Raw genomic sequence first — 19,975 nt, forward strand, 5'->3', positions numbered from 1 at the left:
CTTCTTCGTTTTCTTCTTCTTATTTCTTTCCATTCGCCCTCAGTCCGCGGGTTACGAAGATCCGTCTTGCATTTCATCTTATACCGAATGGAATCAGCCTAGTCGATTGTTTGGTGTTAATTCTGCGTGCGTGGCTCTGAACCAAATGCATTATTGCGAACAACCTCTTGTTTGGTTTGCTTGAAGGCGCGATTGACATTTATATAGATCGACGTTCGCACTGTAGGTTTGATTACGAGGAGCAGCATCGAGATACTGATGACTGATTCTCATGAAGTGACCTCAACTCCCTCATTTGTTTTTAGTTTATTCTCTTTTCTGTCTTGTTTCAAATCTCTGGAACCAATGTACTGATAAGACGCTCCCAATGCTCATAACCTATTGACCGCAATGAGGATAAAGCAAGAAAATTATTATTCATTGAAGCAGTCGCGTGTGTTTGTTCATCATTTTTCTTTCTTTTGTTGCATAGATGAATTATGTTAAATTGAACTGTCGTCGAGACAAAATACAAGTCAGAAGTAAAGTGCAACAGTGAATATAAAACAACGAAACAGTACACATTTAATCTTGTTAAAAATACTACAGTGTTTGTATACTCCTTTCCGAGTTCAAGTATCAAACGTCATCACAGTATGTCGTGTCTTTAACACAGCGGGCGCTCTACCTCCCATTCTCCTTTTCTCATTGGTAGTGTGCGCCTTGTCGTCTTTCAGGGATTATCTTATAATAGGTTGAGCCGATAATCGCATCGGGCACAAATTTCTGGCTCGATCGATCGGGACCGACTTGTACCTCACGATATCCGCTGGTAGTGGATAGAACTCCGCGCGGAGTGACGAGCCACGCCACTCGCTGTGGAAATGTTTGCCTGTGGACCGATGTCGTGGAGTGAGAATTACGCAACACCGTAGGAGCTCGTCTCCGGCAGTGATCGATCCTCGGCGTTTTGGACGTTGACGTGGACTTCGACGGAGTTTCGTACCAAGGGAAAGAGGAAGTACGACGGAAAGAAAGAAAGCGAGAGAGTTGGTAAGAACAAATAACTTTCACCCTCTCAGTGAATGCTAACGTCTCCATGTCATTTCATTGGTTAGCAATGAGATGGTCAAGTAATCACACATCATGCTACTGCTTGTATATAAGTACACGTCCTTCTGGATATGTAATATTATGTTCTCATGTTTTGTTCACGCGGAATATGCATTCTCTGTTACTCCTGCGTATGTCGACAAAAAGTAAAGAAAAGAATAAAGGAAAAAGTCCCTATGTCTTTTTTTTTTTGGTGAAATGTTAGATTATTAAGGCAAGAAGAACATGAGAAAATTGACAGTGATTTTTAAAGCTGATGAACAAATCGTTGGACGACATATCCGTATTTTAGCTTCGAAAGGGAAATAAACAGTAAGGTATATAGAAAGATAAACTTGATGGGTAGATAGAGGATGGATGGATAGATAGGTAGAGATAGTGATAGATGGAGATATAGATGAGTATAATATAAGCAGAGAGGCAGAGTGGATTAACTTGAAAAGACGGTCATCAAAGATTTGGTTCCGTCATAAAAAAAGTACATGTTCTTCAAAACTAATATGTTTAAATTCATGACATTCTCCGTCGAGATGTTTTCATTGCAACTGATCGACAAATTGCCCTACATCGACGTAAATAAGCACTGAATTGATCAGTGTTTTAGTAGTAGCCATGATAAAAAAATCATGGGCGTACATACTCAAGCAGGATTCGAACCTACGACCTCCTGATCACCGGACAGGCGTCATCTCCACTAGACCACAGAGCTTTCGGCCGACAGCAAGTGTTGGTTCTAATCCTTATAGCATGCAGCGGGTACTGTTTTATTATTTTTTTTTTTTGAATCCTGCTCGAGTATGTACGCCCATGATTTTTCATCATGGCTACTACTGAAACACTGATCAATATATTCAGTGCTTATCAACGTCGATGTAGGGCAATTTGTCAATCAGTTGCAATGAAAATTAATATAGTTTACTATGCTTCAGTACAGATCTTACGTTCAAAGTACTTTCATCAGCACGTTCTGTAATCTGCAATGCCAGTCTTTTATTGCACGTTCTTATATCGGAATCATCATTATCCTATCTTTTATTACTTTACATTAGTTAAAATATTATATTCTGCGTGATGGTACATAAAATTATACAAAAAGCATTTTGCTGGCAGCATGCGCTCATCGTATAGTATGACGAAAAAAGATCTCGGAATCTTACGAGATGGCCCATGCTTTTTAACGATAACATCGGAAACAAGCGATCCATCGCCGGGAACATTAGAATCATCACATCATCAATCAATCATTATTAATCATCAAATCATCAATCAATCAGCATCAATCATCACTTCGCGTAGAATTCTCACATCTTTAAAATAACTTGAGTTTGTAAACTTCTTCAATGGAAAGAAGGAATCATCACAGAGGTATTTGGTTTTTATTTTGCTTTGTGTTTTTGTTTTCAATGGAGTATGACACCATACAATATGCAGTACAATACAATACAATACAATACAATACAATACAATACAATACAATACAATACAATGCAATGCAATACAATACAATACAATACAATACAATACAATACAACAGGATACAAGACATTGAGTGCTTGATTCGCTCTTCCCATGAGGCTCAGAACACTTACAAAATTAAAGAAATAAACAAAAATGACAGAAAAACGGAATAGTCAATAATAAAAACAAGCATTTATTTTGAGCAGCCTTATTTTATACAGATCCATTATTTAGATCCCATACAATAGGTAAACACAGGCATTGTTATACATAATTATGAACACCATTCATATCCTGTATCATGTATACACATATGCGTATGCATTCACATACACATATACCTGTGCAGAGCTGAAGATTTGATTTAAATAGGTATGTTTTCAGAGCGTTTTTGAAAAGAGTATGTGGATACAAACTGCCTGATAATCAAGGGGACACCACTGTATAGCGTCAATTTCCGCAGAGGAAGACTCAGCCAATGTTCACTGGCAGGTGAAAATATGTGGAGACAAGAACATGGACGACGCAGCGCGCCACAAAATGTTGCATTTTGAAACGCTGTGCAGCTTCAGTGTGGCACAATAATCACGATGATGCGCGAGGCCTGATTGTTACAAAGATGTTGTCCTCTGAATGTTTTCATCGGCATCCATTACTGTCTTGTTCAGTCTATGTCATCGTTGACTAAAGTGACATAAAGATAAAGTGGTTTTCTTGCTGTTGTTTTTTTTTTTCAAGAGTTTTGTTTTATTATTTTTTTTTTTTTTAAACAAACGAACATCTTATATAGCAAAGGGAATATGGACAAGCTCTACACACGCTCTCTCCGCTTCGGTATAGTGTGAGAATGAAAACATCTTTTGATTTTTTTTTTCTGAATGATCGAATCGTCTTTCACTCGTCGTAGCGCCTCATCAGAAGAAAAAAAAGGAATCCTTGTCGCTGGGAATTTCCCCTATTAAATGAATCCACTTATGACAGTACTAATTTCGCTACAGCTATACCTGACGGTTTAGCGGCTAAATATTAAAGTATACACTTTCTGTTCTATACCTTCTAGTGGCAATCATACATGAGCGGAATACTGTGAATCAGAATCCATCAAAGCGAATACAGCCCTGTTGTTGTTTTTTTTTTCAGCGAGTCAACGATATTATATTGACTTCGGAAGCTTTCTGCAAGAGAACTTGAGATAACAATCTCTCAGCAAACTATAGTATTTTCTCGGTCCTACTGCTTACTATTCAAAAGTCATGGTTTTGGAACTTATGTATGCAGACAATGAACTTTTGTTAGTGGTCACTTACCAAATCGTATCACAGGATGAATATCTGTGTTCTTTTATTGTAATTGATCATGCTAGTTATCGGCCTCAGCATTAGCTCAAGATGAGTCGAAGCACACCATCCTATATAGATTATGGGTGAAATCGAGGAAATATATCTTCCCAGTATTAATATCACGACAGAAATATTAAACAGTAATGAGAAAAAAACGTGTCACGAAAGTAAGTTGGTTTATGTGTCGTTGAGGTGCCAAAGTTACTAGCTATAAATAAGGTTATGGGAATATAGCTTATTAAGGACAATCAGAACGACGAAAACTCTCGCAGTCCAATTTTGTCGAACTTTATAATTCACCCCCATCTCACTCTCCCTCTCTAAAATAGTTCCCATTTACTGTACGCACGTTTCATTTGAACACTGTTTCCTTTCTAGAGAAAGTTTCCGTTTGACTGAGACCTGCTTGAAGCCGAAATGTGAATGCACTTTTCCTTCCAATTGCACTGTTCAGTCTTCATTAAAGATGAAATCAAATTCATAAAATTGGTTGCTCCGAAGCACAAGATTACGTTTACCCCAATGTTCGTATCAGCAATTATTTTCATGAAAGATATACGACACATGAACTTGAACTCCTTAATAAATCGTTTTCTGGTCTACGGGCGATTATTGCCAACTCGGTTAGTTGTTATTCAGTTTTTTTTTCTTATATTTCTTAGTTTATTTTTGTTTTGTTTTTGTTTTTTGTTTTTTAGGCAGTTTCTGACATCACTCTTGCAAATTACTTGTAAATAAGTCCAACACAAACCGCTATCCAAACGCGAACTGACCTTCATCATGTGAAACCAGTATTGAGCAGGTCTCATGTGTAGAATGGCCTAGTCGGACACTATCATATTGTATCATCGTCCATCACATTTTACCAGGCCAGGGCAGGCCAAATTTTGGTGTCACCATGGTCATGTTTAGTGCTGACGTCGTCGACTCGTATCATGTACAGCTGTCATTGCGAATGGTGATGGGGGGGGGGGGGGGAGGGGGTAGCGCAGTCCTGCAAACGGTGACACCTGTGAAATTCTACAGCAAAACGCAACTGTGATTTCGTGAACAGAGAGGACTAACGCCTGTAACACACAGTTATATCTATTATAGTCAATTCGAGGTGACATTCAAGAAAATTCCATTGTCATGTACGAGCATGAGTGACGTCACTGGTTACAAGAAATTGATTATTTATAGCAACAGCGACAGCAAAAACGTCAAGACCACAGTGCTTAGCCTTGTGAGACCTAGTTCTGTCAGCAACCAAATCTTTCACTGGCGGGAGCAAAAAAGAAGAGCGTTTGTTATGTCCACTCATTAAGATAAACAAAATAAATGTCGATTTACAGTGTGACATGTTTCGAACGATATGATGTCTCTGACAGAATCTTTGCATTCGTTGTCATATTATAAGTTGTTTAGTTCGTAATACTTTCGACATTAGCTGTGTGTCTTTATTCCGATAACTGAGAGCTTGCCTTCTATCATACCAGTTCGTCTCAACTCCCTGATATGATCATACTAATGGTCGATATCGATATGACCTTTATACACACAGTACATTCTAAGTCATATTATATTAATGTTCACCGTATATGATACCCAATACCAGCAGCATGCAATAACCTGAACCATCCGACAACTTCAGTACATCTGGCAAGTGGGAGCAAGCTGAAGAAACTCTGGCCTGGGGACCAGACAGGGAGGTGTCACCCTTTAGATCATTGGTCCGTACGTAGCACAGATAGGGCCTACTCTATTTCAACATCTTCCAAGTCACCGTGTTGAGACATCGAGGAAAGATTCATAGCGCGGAATGAAACATGACATCGTTTCTTATGGTGAAAAACAGCTTTTGGCTAACAGCAGTCTCAATAATAACTTGTACAGCGTCTAACTCCCTTCCTACCCGACCCACTCCGACTGTTGTAGTAATGGAAGTGCATTGAAACAGTCTAGGAGAATTTGGCCCTGTGTGGATGCAATATTGACAAACAGCCAATAACGGAAGCCGCTGAAAATGTATGACACTTTTTCTTCAGTCTTGTGCCGACGCAGTTTTATACACTGACGGAGAACTGACACACTGATTAACAAATTTGTAGTGCTTTAAACACACTATACATGTCATCTTCCAGATATTGTATTTAACGTGGTACTGGAAGCATGTAACAATTTGCCCACTCAAGCATACAATACGTGAACTTCGCACCCTTTGCGATGCTGATCATGTGGATACATGTGCGATATAAAGTCTAATTAGGAGTCCCTCGGCGATCGAATTACCGTCGCTTCATAGGGACGGGAATCAAACTGACCGCACGCAAGAGGCTTAACAATGATATTCAATAAGGATTAAAAAGACAGAGAGAACGTCTTGATTAAAAGCCAACAACCGGCAATCACCGGGCAGCCAACCGACTCGCTGTGAATGCATTGCGGCTGACCGACTGAGGTCCATTGATGGTTTCTCATCATAATGTGAAACCATTCTCGTAATCATCGTTCGAATAATCACTGAAATTTGGCACATTTTATAATCATCACAAGTATGATCGTGTTACCTTGGCACTATCCACAAAAGGAGTTCAATGTATTCATGTAAAAGGTCTAGCAATTTGTGTGTTGTAAAGATATTCTATTATAAAATATGTGATGTGCTTGTGTGAAATATCCCTATAGAACATTGCATCAGAATCAGACTATTCAAATTATCTCCCATGTGGGCCAACCATTTACACGACGAAATTTAGCTGTTTCCCCCTTCAGCACACACACACACACACACACACACACACACACACGCACACACACACACACACACACACACACACACACACACACACACACATGTTATACAAAACCGTCCTTTTCTTGAAAAGCAGTGCAACATGGGCAACATAAAATTATACCAAAAGCAAACGAAAAGACAAAACAAAATAAAAAACTAAATGCGAATGGACAGGTGTTGTTATTGTTTTTTATGTAGGCCTATATACCATAAGGAAATTATCATTTTTGATCTTGTTATTTTCAATGGACACATGCCACTTCACAGAAGTAGACCTTTACCCCCATCCCCTGTCTTTGTGCATCCAACTGCGACCAAACGAAGTTTGATCACGATGAGCAGAGAATATAATACAATTAGTGTTGTTTTTTTTTTGTTTTTTTTTAGGTGATCCGAGTATCCTCTCGGATCACCTTCTGTATCTGTACTGATTCTTTGTTCTTCTTCTTCTTCTTCTTCTTCTTCTTCTTTTTCTTCTTTCTCCTCAAAAGTTGTGTAGAGGTTAGCTTAGAAAGTCCTCTGCCTATCAATTTCAAAATTATTTTATGTATTGTGTCCCAAAGACGACAGATCTAGTTTTTTTTTTTTATTTTTTTTTTTAACAAGCCTCCGGCAAAATGTGAACTTGAGCATGGTCTTTGTAAGACACATGGAAGATAACAATTTTCTGATAAATTGAAGTAGATGCTAAGATTACAATTTTTAATGCAATGTTCTACTCTGCTTTTGTTGTTGTTGTTGTTGTTGTTTGTTTCACACGAATATTGAGAGTATTGTAACTTTGTTCTTTCATGCATGCATTCTGGTAAATTCCAACATAGGACTGCTTGTATACAACGCACAATATTCGACGTTTCGCGATATCGTGCGATTGCCGACTGGGAGCGATTCTCTATGCTTGCGCTGACGAGAAGATCTTTCGATTGCAACTCCATGGAGTTTACAACAGCGATGCGCTTGTGCGTTGCTTGTGAATGTACCCGCAACTGCGTCGCGCTGCCTGAGCTGCTTGCCCTCTCCTGCTCTATCTAGCGCTGCTGCGTTCACCGACGATCGATCGTGTGTGGTGCAGGTACAAGCCATGTAGTGCGGGTGCTATTCAAACCGCAATCGTCGGCGACCGGCCACAATCTCTACGGTATCTGATGTTGGAATTTGTCATGAATTTTACCGTGACATAAACTCTAACTGCACAATTGTACCCTTTTCTTATCCACACATGAGCTGTATTGACGGACATGGACTGACGGTGTTATTTAGCCGCAAAAAACGTAAGAATCTCTGGGATATTCATATGTTGTCAGCGCTCTGATAGACTTCACTCTACTTTCAGCCCGTTCTGTCAGCTGTGCGGGGAATAAAACCGCACATGTACAACGTCTCTACGTCAGATGTGTCGCTCCTCTTATGTACGATATCTCACGTCTTGTGTTTTGTTATTGTCGATGTTTTATCCATAGAATTTGGAAACGCGTTGAAGTCCGTCCAAGATGTATCGTTCATCTAGTTTCGACGACCAGTCAGATGGATTTTATGATCAGCAGGTGCCGTTCTTAGATCCGCAGGTGAGTTCTTTTCAATCGCTCTTCTTCGCTTGCATTTTGCTTTGAAAGTAATCACATTCGAAAAGGCCCGTGGGCGGCCATATTGCGCGCTGGCTTCACAGTACACGCAAACTTTATGAATGACCTAATTTGCATACCGGAAACATTCGTTTCCGATTTGCGTTAAGCTCGGTGAGCTTCTTATTTCAAGTAATGTAATCGCGTTTTTTTATTCGTTACTATGATTTCAGACTGTGCCAGATGTGGATGAAGTTCCAGATCATGAAAGCTGTCCAGAGGGGGCATCTTGTGGAAAGTCAAAGGCAGATTTAGACAAGGATTCAAAAGGTGAGACTTGCTAAAATTATGAGATGCTGTGAGTGTGACACCTGCACCTCTCGGGCTGGAGTGCTCAGTCTTTTTTTAGACAATATCTTAATGAATACGAGGTTATGGATTCCTAGTTGTCTAGTAAAAAAACAAACAAACCCAAAACCAACTATTTTACTGTTCTATATGACAATGCTCACAGTACTGTATCATAACCATGTAAATACATGACATTAGCCATTTAATTGATGAATATACTGTAAAACATGATTTATTAGTTGATATATTCGTGGCATGAAAATTTCGCGAATTGGAGCTGACGCAACGGCCTTTTTCACAGCATGAAATTTTCGTGACATGCCACCAACATCCAGTGCATAGAATCCAGTGTAGGCAAGAACTTTCGTGTTCATGTTAATTTCGCGAATGTTGCCGCTCGCGAAATTTGCGAAATAAAAATGCGCTTGAACATTCCTCGTTTTACAGTATGTTGGCTCCCCATGATATTGCATCTGTAAACTCGAAATTGAAATTGTGTTAACTGCACTCGATGTCACTATCAAACAGTAAAAATGAGTAACATACAATCTGTAGATATCAACATTTATCCCTTTTAATATCTGTATTGGTATACTGTATACATCCTTGTTTAGTTGTTGGCCTTGACCGTGTTGACTACAATGTACTATGTAGTTCTTCTGTTCTTCTGTGAGACTCCACTGAGAGTGACCACAATCAACTTGCTGACTACTAAGTATTCTGTCACTTTGGGGGAGGTCTATTAAATTTGCATGACTTATTTAGTCTTCATAGTGTTCAAGTACAATTAGTTTGCAGAAAAAAAAAATATTATCCAAATAATTAAATAATAAAATAGAAAACTGGCAAGTCCATGAATAATGCAAAATGAAAATACACACACACAAAAAAAGAGGGTTTTAAAACAACTACTCCTGGGCTGAGGCCTTGTGACACAGATGTGTCAATGGTATTTGCCTCGACCGCCTCCTGTAGTAATCTGTTCTAGTCCTTTTCTTGGTAAGAAGATCTCTATGTGATAAGATCTAGTCCATCTGTTTTTATTTTTTTCAACTTTACACCCTATATTCTTATAGATGTTCATGTGAGGCATGAACTCCAAAGTTTATGATTACACGTACCGTAACTCCAGTGTTTGTGACTCCTTTATATGAGAAGTATTTCTCTGTGTACTCAACTCTGCCTAGATAAGAACACTATTTTTTTTTAACACATTGAAATATGTACAAAAATAATCTCATAGAATCTCAAAGTGGATTTCACTGAAATTTTCCCAGAATGAGAATTTAATCTTGTGAAGGTTTCAACATTTACAATATAGATTGGAATTGGGATTGCAGAAGAGACAGAAGAGGATCAAAAGTCAATAGATCAAGATCAAATCATACAATTTCACTAATTAGCAAATAAAGACATTAGAAAGAGTTCCTTAATATCCCCATCCCCCATAAATGTGCTCTGGTACTCACAATAATACGGTATTAATAATAAGGTCAAGATTGTCACATTTTTCCTTACATAAATTGTGATCTGTATGCCTTTATGGATATAATGATTGTCATGTATGCCTGCACAACTATGCAACACTCTGACCTTAATGGACACATTGCAATGTGCTTTATACCTCATGAAATATGTATGTTTCATTTACTGTATATGTCATATATTTTGCAGATGTTATTTTGCATATTGTGAGTGAGTTACTGTACTCTAATCCCAACATGAATGCATTGTTCGTGCATACATTTCTCCATTTGCTAAATAATACATGATCGTGAATTTTAACCACTCGCAAAATTGTTAGGAAGTCCTAATTCGTGAGAATTAAATACAACAGTACAAAATGCAGTTTCCCATTTCATTTAAGTAAGGGCTAGCTCAGTAATTAAGAACTTACAATGTATTTGTGTCATAAAGACACCTCATGGAACTGTACATGAGGAAGAAGTATTAGCAAAGGAAGAAGAATGAGAAGGAAAACTTGTTCAAGTTTGACTCTTCATCTTCTGTCTTGAATCTTTTAAAAGATAAAGTGAAGTCTTTGAACTGGAATATTGTGATGATTGATTTCTGTCATATTCCATGCTTCCGAAGGTGCTGCAAGCCTCTTAATACTGTGTCAATTTTCTCACTGTTTGGATGTATATGATATGAAAGTAAAGGGGAATCATATATCATGGCTTCACATTTGATATTAGACATCTTTGCTGAATATCAACATTGATAGCAAACATGGATAATTGATAGATTTCCTGCAGACTGTCTTGAACTCCTTGTGGATTATTTCTAAGAGGAAGGAAACAAAAAGAATAAAATGAAAGCAACCTAGCTGCGAAAGTCTGAGAACAACTGAGAAATATTAGAAATTACCAGTGTTCTAATGTATGATTCTTATTTGGTCAACAAATTTGGCATTCCACAGGGACCATATATATATATATATATTTTTTTTTTATAAGGTTCTTTTTTTTTGTGTTAGTTTTCTCAGGATGGTTTTTTTTTTATCAATTCTTTTATTACTCTGAGAAAATCAATGTTGCTTGCCAAGTTCCTATTCAGCAGAAATTTAGAATTTTTTACAAGGGAAATCATGGCCACATGCAGGAAAGATACAAATTTGGCTACTAGTATCTATTTGTGAAGCCATGTATACTATAATCAGTTGTTTGAATTATCATGACATTCTTCAAATGGTTTGTCCAAATCAATTCATTTTTCACAATGATTTCTCACTGCTTTTACAATTGTATTCAAAGAATTGTGTCCACCCACCAAGTAAAATGCTGTGCTCATACATTGTATATTTGTGACAATCAAGGAGAAGTTAAAGCATTCCATCCTGGTGGTCATTTCAGAGCAGAGAATATTCTTACACACCCTCTTTTGTGCAAACACTTGCATTAAAAAAAAAAAAAAACAAGAAAAAAAAAAACCCAACATATGAACTTGATATGCAGTAAGATAGGAAACATTAAACTCTCTCTTAGCATTTAGGCTCAGCTTTTTTAGCTTGTGAAAGGAACTGGATGAAGCCAGCTCATGGAGGCACAAATGGTACTATGGTAGAGTTCTCTTCTATGTACAGATTGTGCGGATTACTTGCAAATCAGGTATCATTTAGGACAGCCTGCTCTGCGCTTGAGAGGTACAGGGTACAATACAGCATATCCGACGTGCTGCCTAATGAGAAGGACCAGTGCAAATCCAATTTGTTCGGGACGATTTCGGCTCCTTCTGGAAAATTGTTTGCCGCGTTATCTCTGCACTCTCATGCATGTATAGATGTATTCCCTCATTTGCGATCAGCGTGCATTAGAGTACTGCATCTACCATGAGTCATGAGATTCCAAGCTCTCTCTCTCATTGTGGAAACTAATGTCATCACTGATTATTGAAATATTGCTAGGGAGGCCAGAAAAAAAGAAGAAGAGAGAAACAGATTTAAGAACAACATAAGACCAACAAGAATGGAGTGAAATCTCATATATAATATATGCCAAGAGCAAGAAAAGCATAAGTGGCCTCATTTTAGTCTGTTGAGAGTTTGGGGGTTTGGGGAAGTTGATGTTTCTGTAAATTCTGATGTGTTTTTTATCTCATTATGCATATATGTTAAAGAGACTGTACAGTACTGGTTGACGTGGGGATTCACGTTTTGAACATTCCTAAGTGAGATAATGAGAAACCTCTTAAGAAATATGAAAGAGCATACAATTTTAAGAAGGATTCAATGTTTATTTGATGAAAATTGGTTTTCAAATGGCCGAGATGTGATAATAAAAGGCGACAGGCCACGCCTTTTATTAGGATCTCTTTGTTTCACCTTGTTTTTGGATATCTCAGCCATTTCAAAACTGATTTTCATCAAATAAACTTTTGATACCCCTTAGAATTGCATGCTCATTGACATCTCATAGAGTGGTTTCTGAATATCTCGCAAAACGTTAGAAGCTAAATCCTCACCTTGACCAGAACTGTACACACCCTTTAAGAAGGGAATGAGTTTATTAGAGGTGTAGTACACATCAGATGCACTACTCCATTTTAAAAGTGTTTTTTTTTTTTTTGAGTGTGTGTGTGTATGTGTGTGTGTGCACACATACACTTTGTAGTACTACCATTTACTTTTCCACAAAACCTTGCGCTATTTGTGTTTCAAACTACCCATTTAAATAATTCACACATACAACTTCCATATTGTACTACAATTATGAAATACCCAGGTAAACTGAAATTGAGTCTTTGTTGAAATCAATATGGTAATGATCAAATTTGTACTTTTAAACATACTGGTACATGTAGAATAACATAACATTGCAAGACTCATCCATTAAACTCTGTACTCTGTGGCAATATGACAGCTTACCCTAACAAGTCATATGATTGTGTTGTTAGACTTTAGAGACCAACACTGCCTGAAAGTTACACAGTGTAGTAGCACTCCATCCATCAATCAGAGTTAGATAGGTTTGTTTGAACTGTCAAAGTGAAGTAATCATCTTATGTAACCAGGATGGGTGCTAGATAACTGATGGATAAGAGAATCGAGATTAAGTATGGTAATGTGTACTGGTAAAATTTGTGTGTACTATAGTACTCAAGACAAGCTCTTGTATTTTCTTGCTCAGTGCATATCAAGTTGAAAGTCTCTATTGTAGCATGCACATACCAGTAGATGTTTGCATTGCATGTGGGCTGTCTTCTACTGTGCATTTATGTGTGTGCAAAATCCATGAAGAATGATGTGAAGCTGTAAAGGTGCTAGACAACATGAAAGTATTAAAATGATCAGAGCAGCAACTCTAAATCACCAAACAACATTAGGGAACTTACCTCTCTGTGAGGTGGATGACATGGTTACTACTCACAGAGAGGGTTTCAAAATTTCTGCAGTGTATCTCATGGTTTGTAAAGACATCACTCACAAGTTAGTAGGTTCTACATTACGTACAGTAGCACGGAAGTATTACAACGAGTTAGGCCTACATAGAAATACTAGAGAAATATAGTCACACCATGGGCAGTCAGCCATGCTTTTAATGTAGTATGGCTATGGCAACGTTCATACGTTCATTCAATCATGTAGAAGTTTACAATCCACCTCTACCTTTGTACATTATTGCTGGTGGTACTGGGAAGCATGAATCCATTCATAGACTTGCTTCACATTCAAATGTACACAGAGGAGTCTACGTGTGGACACAACACGTATTCAAGGTGACTGTACTATGTAGTGGCCCACTGCTTCATGAGCTGTCCGTATAGCAGCAGTAGGAACCCAAAACAGATTCGAGGACTGTCGCAGCCGATCCATCAGTGAGACTCCTGCAGTGTATTATGCATCTGGAGCTGCACCTGATGGCGTCCCATCTCTAGTGCGTTATGACAGCAAGGCACTGTGTCCTCATAGGGTTGACAGCATCTGATCAGCAGTGATTAATTCAATTGAATGTTTCCGCCTGCTCCACTCGTCTGTTGCATTCCTTTCACCCTATCCAAGCCAGGTTCAGGTCTTGCGAGCACTGTAGGGCGATAAACATATTGTGATGCTTCAGTGACTGGCTGTAGTGCATGTCTGTACTGCAGTTCTTAGGACTTTTAATACATGTATGTAAATCACTTTAGTGTGTGTTGCACGATCACTGTGTGCAAAGTGTAGTCTTAAATCAAAAGCGTGTGTGGAAATGCATACTGTAAAAGTGGATATTTTCGCGCGACTAATTTTTCGCGCTAGGCCGGGTCAGAAGAGTTTCGTGTGTTTTTAATTCCGCGGAATCAAGACATTACGCACAGGAACGTATGGCAAGCAAAAATATTCGCGTGTTTTTATTTTCGCGCTAGTTTCTGGTTGCGCGAAATGCGCGAAAATTTCACCACCGCGAAAATTTCCACTTTTACAGTACTGAGTAATTAATTGCCCCTTCATGCGAATTGTTCATGTGCTGCCTCAGAAAACATACAGTGTACTTGCAAGACAACATACAAATTGTATCACATAAGGATGTGTTGCAAACTGGAGACTCTGATTGCACAAACATACACACAATATCATGTGCTCAAAGATCAATTTTATTTTTAACCTTCAAACCTACAATTTACAAATGTGTAGATTCAAGTGGGAAAGCGGGAGATTTCGAGAAAATGGCATGAGAGCACAAGAATTTGGAGTCCTTCTCCCTGCTGCAATGTTGTGACATTACAGGCCACAAATTACATGCATTATGTTAATTGAAACACTGGTGTACCACAAAGTCTTTGTATACTGTAGAAGTGGAAATTTTTGCGGTGTTGAAATTTTCGCGCATTTCGCGCAACGAGAAGCTAGCACAAAAATAAAAGCACGCAAATATTTTTTCATGCCATATATTCCAGTACTTGTCTTGATTCCGATGAAATTAAAAACACGCAAAAGTCTTCTGACACGGCCAAGCGCGAAAAATTAGTTGCGCGAAAATATCCACTTTTACAGTAGTATGATACATATGTTAGATATCTGTATGCATACTTAAACAACACTACTACTGAGTTTGTGGAAAGTTAATACTAAGTGGTGATGGTGCCAGTATGATGTGCTATTAAATGGTGGTAATAATGGTAATAATACCTTATATCCAGTAGCATCATTGTACGAATTCCAGTGATCAATGTACATGCTGTAGCAGTGACAGTAGAATTCATAATCCATAGGGATAAGTCAGTATCTGTTATTGTCACCGTCATCAACATCATCATAATAATGATAGTGGTACCATATGTAGTTATGGCAGAGCATCATAGAAATAATTGTAACTTTGTTAAATTTAGTTAACAGCCAGCTGCAAAATGTACCGGTATATGAAGTTCAGGCCTTTGTTTTAAATTTCCTCAGTGAGTTACTTAGTAGTATACTGTACGGTAATACACATGTACATTGTGTACATGGTTGCGTGTACAGTACGTACAGGTCCTTGTACGTTTATAAATGTGTATGTGTGTGTGGGCGTCTGTGTGTATATGTTGTGTGTTCAAGCCATACTGTAAAAGTACACTTGGGGGCAGAACTTGCTGAACCCTTACCATGCACCACATTTTCCTGACCTTTACATCATATCGGGGACAGACTGCATACCCTTAACATTTCATTAAAACATTATTGAATCAACTCTTATTACATGAGACAGTGTTATGTCACCAACTTATATCTGTAGATGTGGATCCACCCAAGATATCTAATGGTAGTTTTTTTTTTTTTTTTTTTTTTTGGTGGTGGTGGTGATGATGGTTTTTATTGGCAATGCACATATTATGTTCAGGATAAATTAAAGGTACAAGTTTATATGATATTTCCCTAAATTATAGATGGATTCATTGTTGTTCATTCTTTCTTTGCAATAGTTTTTACATGTGATCATGTGTTCAGTTTGTAACATGGAGCTTGGTGCATATCACAAGTAGCTGCTTGTGATCAACTGCATTCCAGCTGTGTTACACATTTGTCCATATAGTAAAATTTAAACGTATGAGATGCTGATCACGTGTGAAATGATAAGATGTGTAGCTAAAGCATTATACAGTTTACTAAACTCAAAGTGAAATATGTACCTCTGTCAGAAACCCCCTGTGATGTTTGGAAAATGAATAATTCTTTCTAATGCAAATTCAGTATTATTTATATACAGAAGAAAAATAACTTCAATTTTATTTCGGGTGAAAAGGAAAAGAGAATAGCAAGAAATCTGAACTATACTAAAGCTTATTTCTTTACATTGTGTGTTGCTTTCATTATGAAATTAGAGGTGTATTCAGGGTGGGTTTTTTTTTTTTTTATTTTCCGTTCAAACATACAGAAAAGCTTCTGTTAGTCATTGCATTCTAGAAAAGATGATCATCTGAAACTAATCATGTTTTCTGTAAAAACACAGTGTACACTGTATGCTGTTTTTTTTGCCAAATTGAACATTAGGTATTGGAAGAGATAAAATTATTGATTCTGCATTGTGTGTTGTGTGGCACTGTAGAACAGGAAGTGTTCAATTTCCCAACAGTGTCATTAATCTTTAGAAAGCTGTCTAAAAGTATTTGTTGCAAAGTGCTGTGTGATGCACCTTGATTTGAAATCTTGTATTCAATGCCGCGGGGTAGCTTTGAGAACACTGATAAAAAGAAAAAAAGGCAAAATACTGTGTTTATTCAAAGAGTAATTTTGAATCAAATGCAAAAAAAAAATATATATATATATATGGATAGTATGCTTATAATACAGTCTTCACAGACACACACACAAATTGTATTCAGTATTCTTACATTTGTAGGTTGAAAATGCACACTGATAGTGATATACAGTTTACATTGTTTGATTCTACATAATCGATAGTCCTACAGTATCTATCAGTCATCATGGAAATTTTGATTTTCATTTTTTTTTTTTATGTAATTGATGTCTTAGGTTTGCAGTTAAGTTTCGCTTTTACACCCCCCCCCCAAAAAAAAAAAGAAAAAAAAACCCAAAGAAATTAGATATGGATTTTTCATACATTTATCATTTTAAAAAGATTTCTGAGGATTTTTTTTTTCTTTAAAGCAAGAGAAGTTTGGGATATTTTATATGACTATACTCAATCAAGCCTATACACTGTATTAATAATCTGTGCCTTGCAATGTTGGCTTTAGTACACACAGCTCCTCGGAAGTTTTGGCCAGCAATGTGTGTGATTGTCTTGGAAGCAAAAACTATGGTATTGAGCTTGACTTGTGAAGCAATATTTTGATTTAAACTACTGTTGACATCGACTCAGCTAGTTTTGATGTTAGATAGGTCCTACACTGTACATTTTACATCAATGCGTTATGCCATTCATTCCAAAGTGCTTTGATTTTTGCAAATTTCCTATTAAAAGTCAGCTGATGTTCATGAAAGTAACAACTTGTTAAGATATGGTAGGGCCTACATTATTGCCTCCCAGAACAGAAGTGCATTGTATACATCATCTTCAAAGTTTGGAAACAGCAAATGTTTTTTTTTTTTTTCTTGAAAAGGGATAGTATGAATTTTCTCATGCTGTTGCTGTATTTCTCAACTGAAAACTCAACGACCCATGAAGTCGTCTTTCAAGTCCAAATTCATGGAATCTTATGCTGTCCAGATGTGTAGCACATACATTATACAGTAGTTGTAATATCATGAGATATTTTGCCAGGTGTGATGATGTTATTTGTCCTTTTATGCCTATTGTCTCACTTTTTTTTTTCTTCATAATTAGGGAATTTCCGTAGAGAAGTTGGAGTACATGTGGAAATTACACCGTGAGACTTGTGTTGACATTACATCATTATACAAAGCCAGCATAAATTTACACATGGATAGATACTTGAGTGGGTGTGTGGTTACCTGTGTAGAATAATGATATCACACCTTTGGATCGATGCACTAATTTTTGTGTCAATTCAAGGCCGACTTGGCAGGCAGCTATCAGTTGTTTTTCTTTATCATCCATACGCTCGTACGCGTGTACATGTACATGTATTTCAGATTTCATATTTGTCTTACCGTACTAGTGAACAATGGAGTAGCCAGTGCATGATCACTGAGTAATATTCTCTTTTTTTCTCTTTTTTAAATTGTGAAGTTCAGTGCAATCCATTTACTGTCTACAGGGAGAATGGACACACATTCTGAGAACTATCCTAGTTGTATGGGGTGCTGTAGCTTTGTGCACTCATATTACAATGGAGAAGAAAAGCAAAGATGAGTTATATGGATAAGCGTGGAATGAAATAATCCTGCGAAGTTTACATTTTATATGCTTGTTGAGTAAAAAAAAAAAAAAAAGAAAAAAAAAAAAGATGCATGAGAATAGACCGTGGTAGGAATAATGTGTACACGTAGGTGGATGAAAGGTAATTGTATGCAATTGTGTGGTACTGTTCCTTGTTCAAAGTACAAGGCTGTAAGGGTTTATTTTTATGTGAATTTCAAAGAAATGCTCTTTATATCTATTTTTTCCCCCCTTAAAGTACAACAAATGAAGATTTCAACTGAAGATATTTCATGGTCCCTAGACTCAGACAATCAGGGTTTGGATGATCGCCGCCCCAGCCATCATAATCATGTGATGTCATCGATGCACTGCACATCTTGGGAATGTGGAAATACTCATTGCAACCATGCTGCACTATGACAGCAGCAAGTGCACTGTACTGTAAAAGTGGATATTTTCGCGCGACTAATTTTTCGCGCTAGGCCGGGTCAGAAGAATTTCGCGTGTTTTTGATTCCGCGGAATCAAGACATCACGCACAGGAACGTATGGCAAGCAAAAATATTCGCGTGTTTTTATTTTCGCGCTAGTTTCTGGTTGCGCGAAATGCGCGAAAATTTCAACACCGCGAAAATTTCCACTTTTACAGTATGTCACTGTGTAAAAGCCCATAGTGACGTCCCGTGAACAATTGTATGTAAAGCAGGAGCAATCAATTTGAGATCAGGTCTTTAGCCCCATCATGAGTCTGTGTACATGTAGTTTCCCCATTTACATCAACACAGACTTAATTCGAAAAGGACAAGTCCACCTTCATATAAGAATTGAGAGAATGCAGCAATATCGGTAGAACACATCCGTAAAAGTTTGAGGAAAATCAGACAATCCGTTCAAAAGTTATGAATTTTTGAAGTTTCACTGCTGCCATTGCTGGATGAGAAGACTACTACAGCTTGTGATGTCACATGCGTAGAACAATATTTGAGGAAGTATGAAGAAAATTCAACATATTTTCACTTCTCTCGCATAATAATAGAGCACTTGACTTGCCTCTCTCAGAAGGCAGGGGGAATGTGAATGTTTTTCAAAAAAAATGAAATTTTGTGGAATTCTCTTTATCCGATTTTCCTCATATCATTCTACGCATGTGACATCATGTAGGTCCTACTGTAATAGTCTTCTCATCCAGCAGTGACTGCACAGAAACTTTAAAAATTCATAACTTTTGATCGGATTGTCTGATTGTCCTCAAATTTTCAATGATGTGTTCAACTGATAGTACTGCATTCACTCGATTCTTAAATGTATAATGAGGGTGGACTTGTCCTTTATAAAATGAACACATTCAGTAGCTGTCTGCAGGACAAATTATAGGTGTTCCTGCACGTTGAAGATGAAATGAATTTACAAGGTGGGCTCAAGTACATCCATGTCATTTGGGAAAGGGGGGGGGGGGGGGAGGGGCTGGAGAGGAAGAGAGAGAGAGAGAAAAAAAAAAATCACTGTTTGTTGGGCCGTGGATAACAAGTGTAATCAATACCTCAGAGAGCACCGTAATCGAATGAGCTGAATTTTCTGGTAAATGAATTTTGAAGAGTACACAGTAAAGGGCAAATTCAATTGAGCTGGGAGGAATACCAATACTGGAGGGACGGAGAAG

General features: G+C 37.7%; 1 pseudogene; it reads left to right on the forward strand.

Annotated features, from left to right (window-relative positions):
• The first annotated feature begins 7,899 nt into the window (after positions 1-7,899).
• Positions 7,900-19,975, forward strand: part of LOC140238129 (ETS translocation variant 1-like) — a 76,932-nt pseudogene continuing 64,856 nt past the window's right edge.

This window comes from Diadema setosum, chromosome 14 (assembly GCF_964275005.1).
Source record: "Diadema setosum chromosome 14, eeDiaSeto1, whole genome shotgun sequence".
Classification (NCBI taxonomy): domain Eukaryota; kingdom Metazoa; phylum Echinodermata; class Echinoidea; order Diadematoida; family Diadematidae; genus Diadema; species Diadema setosum.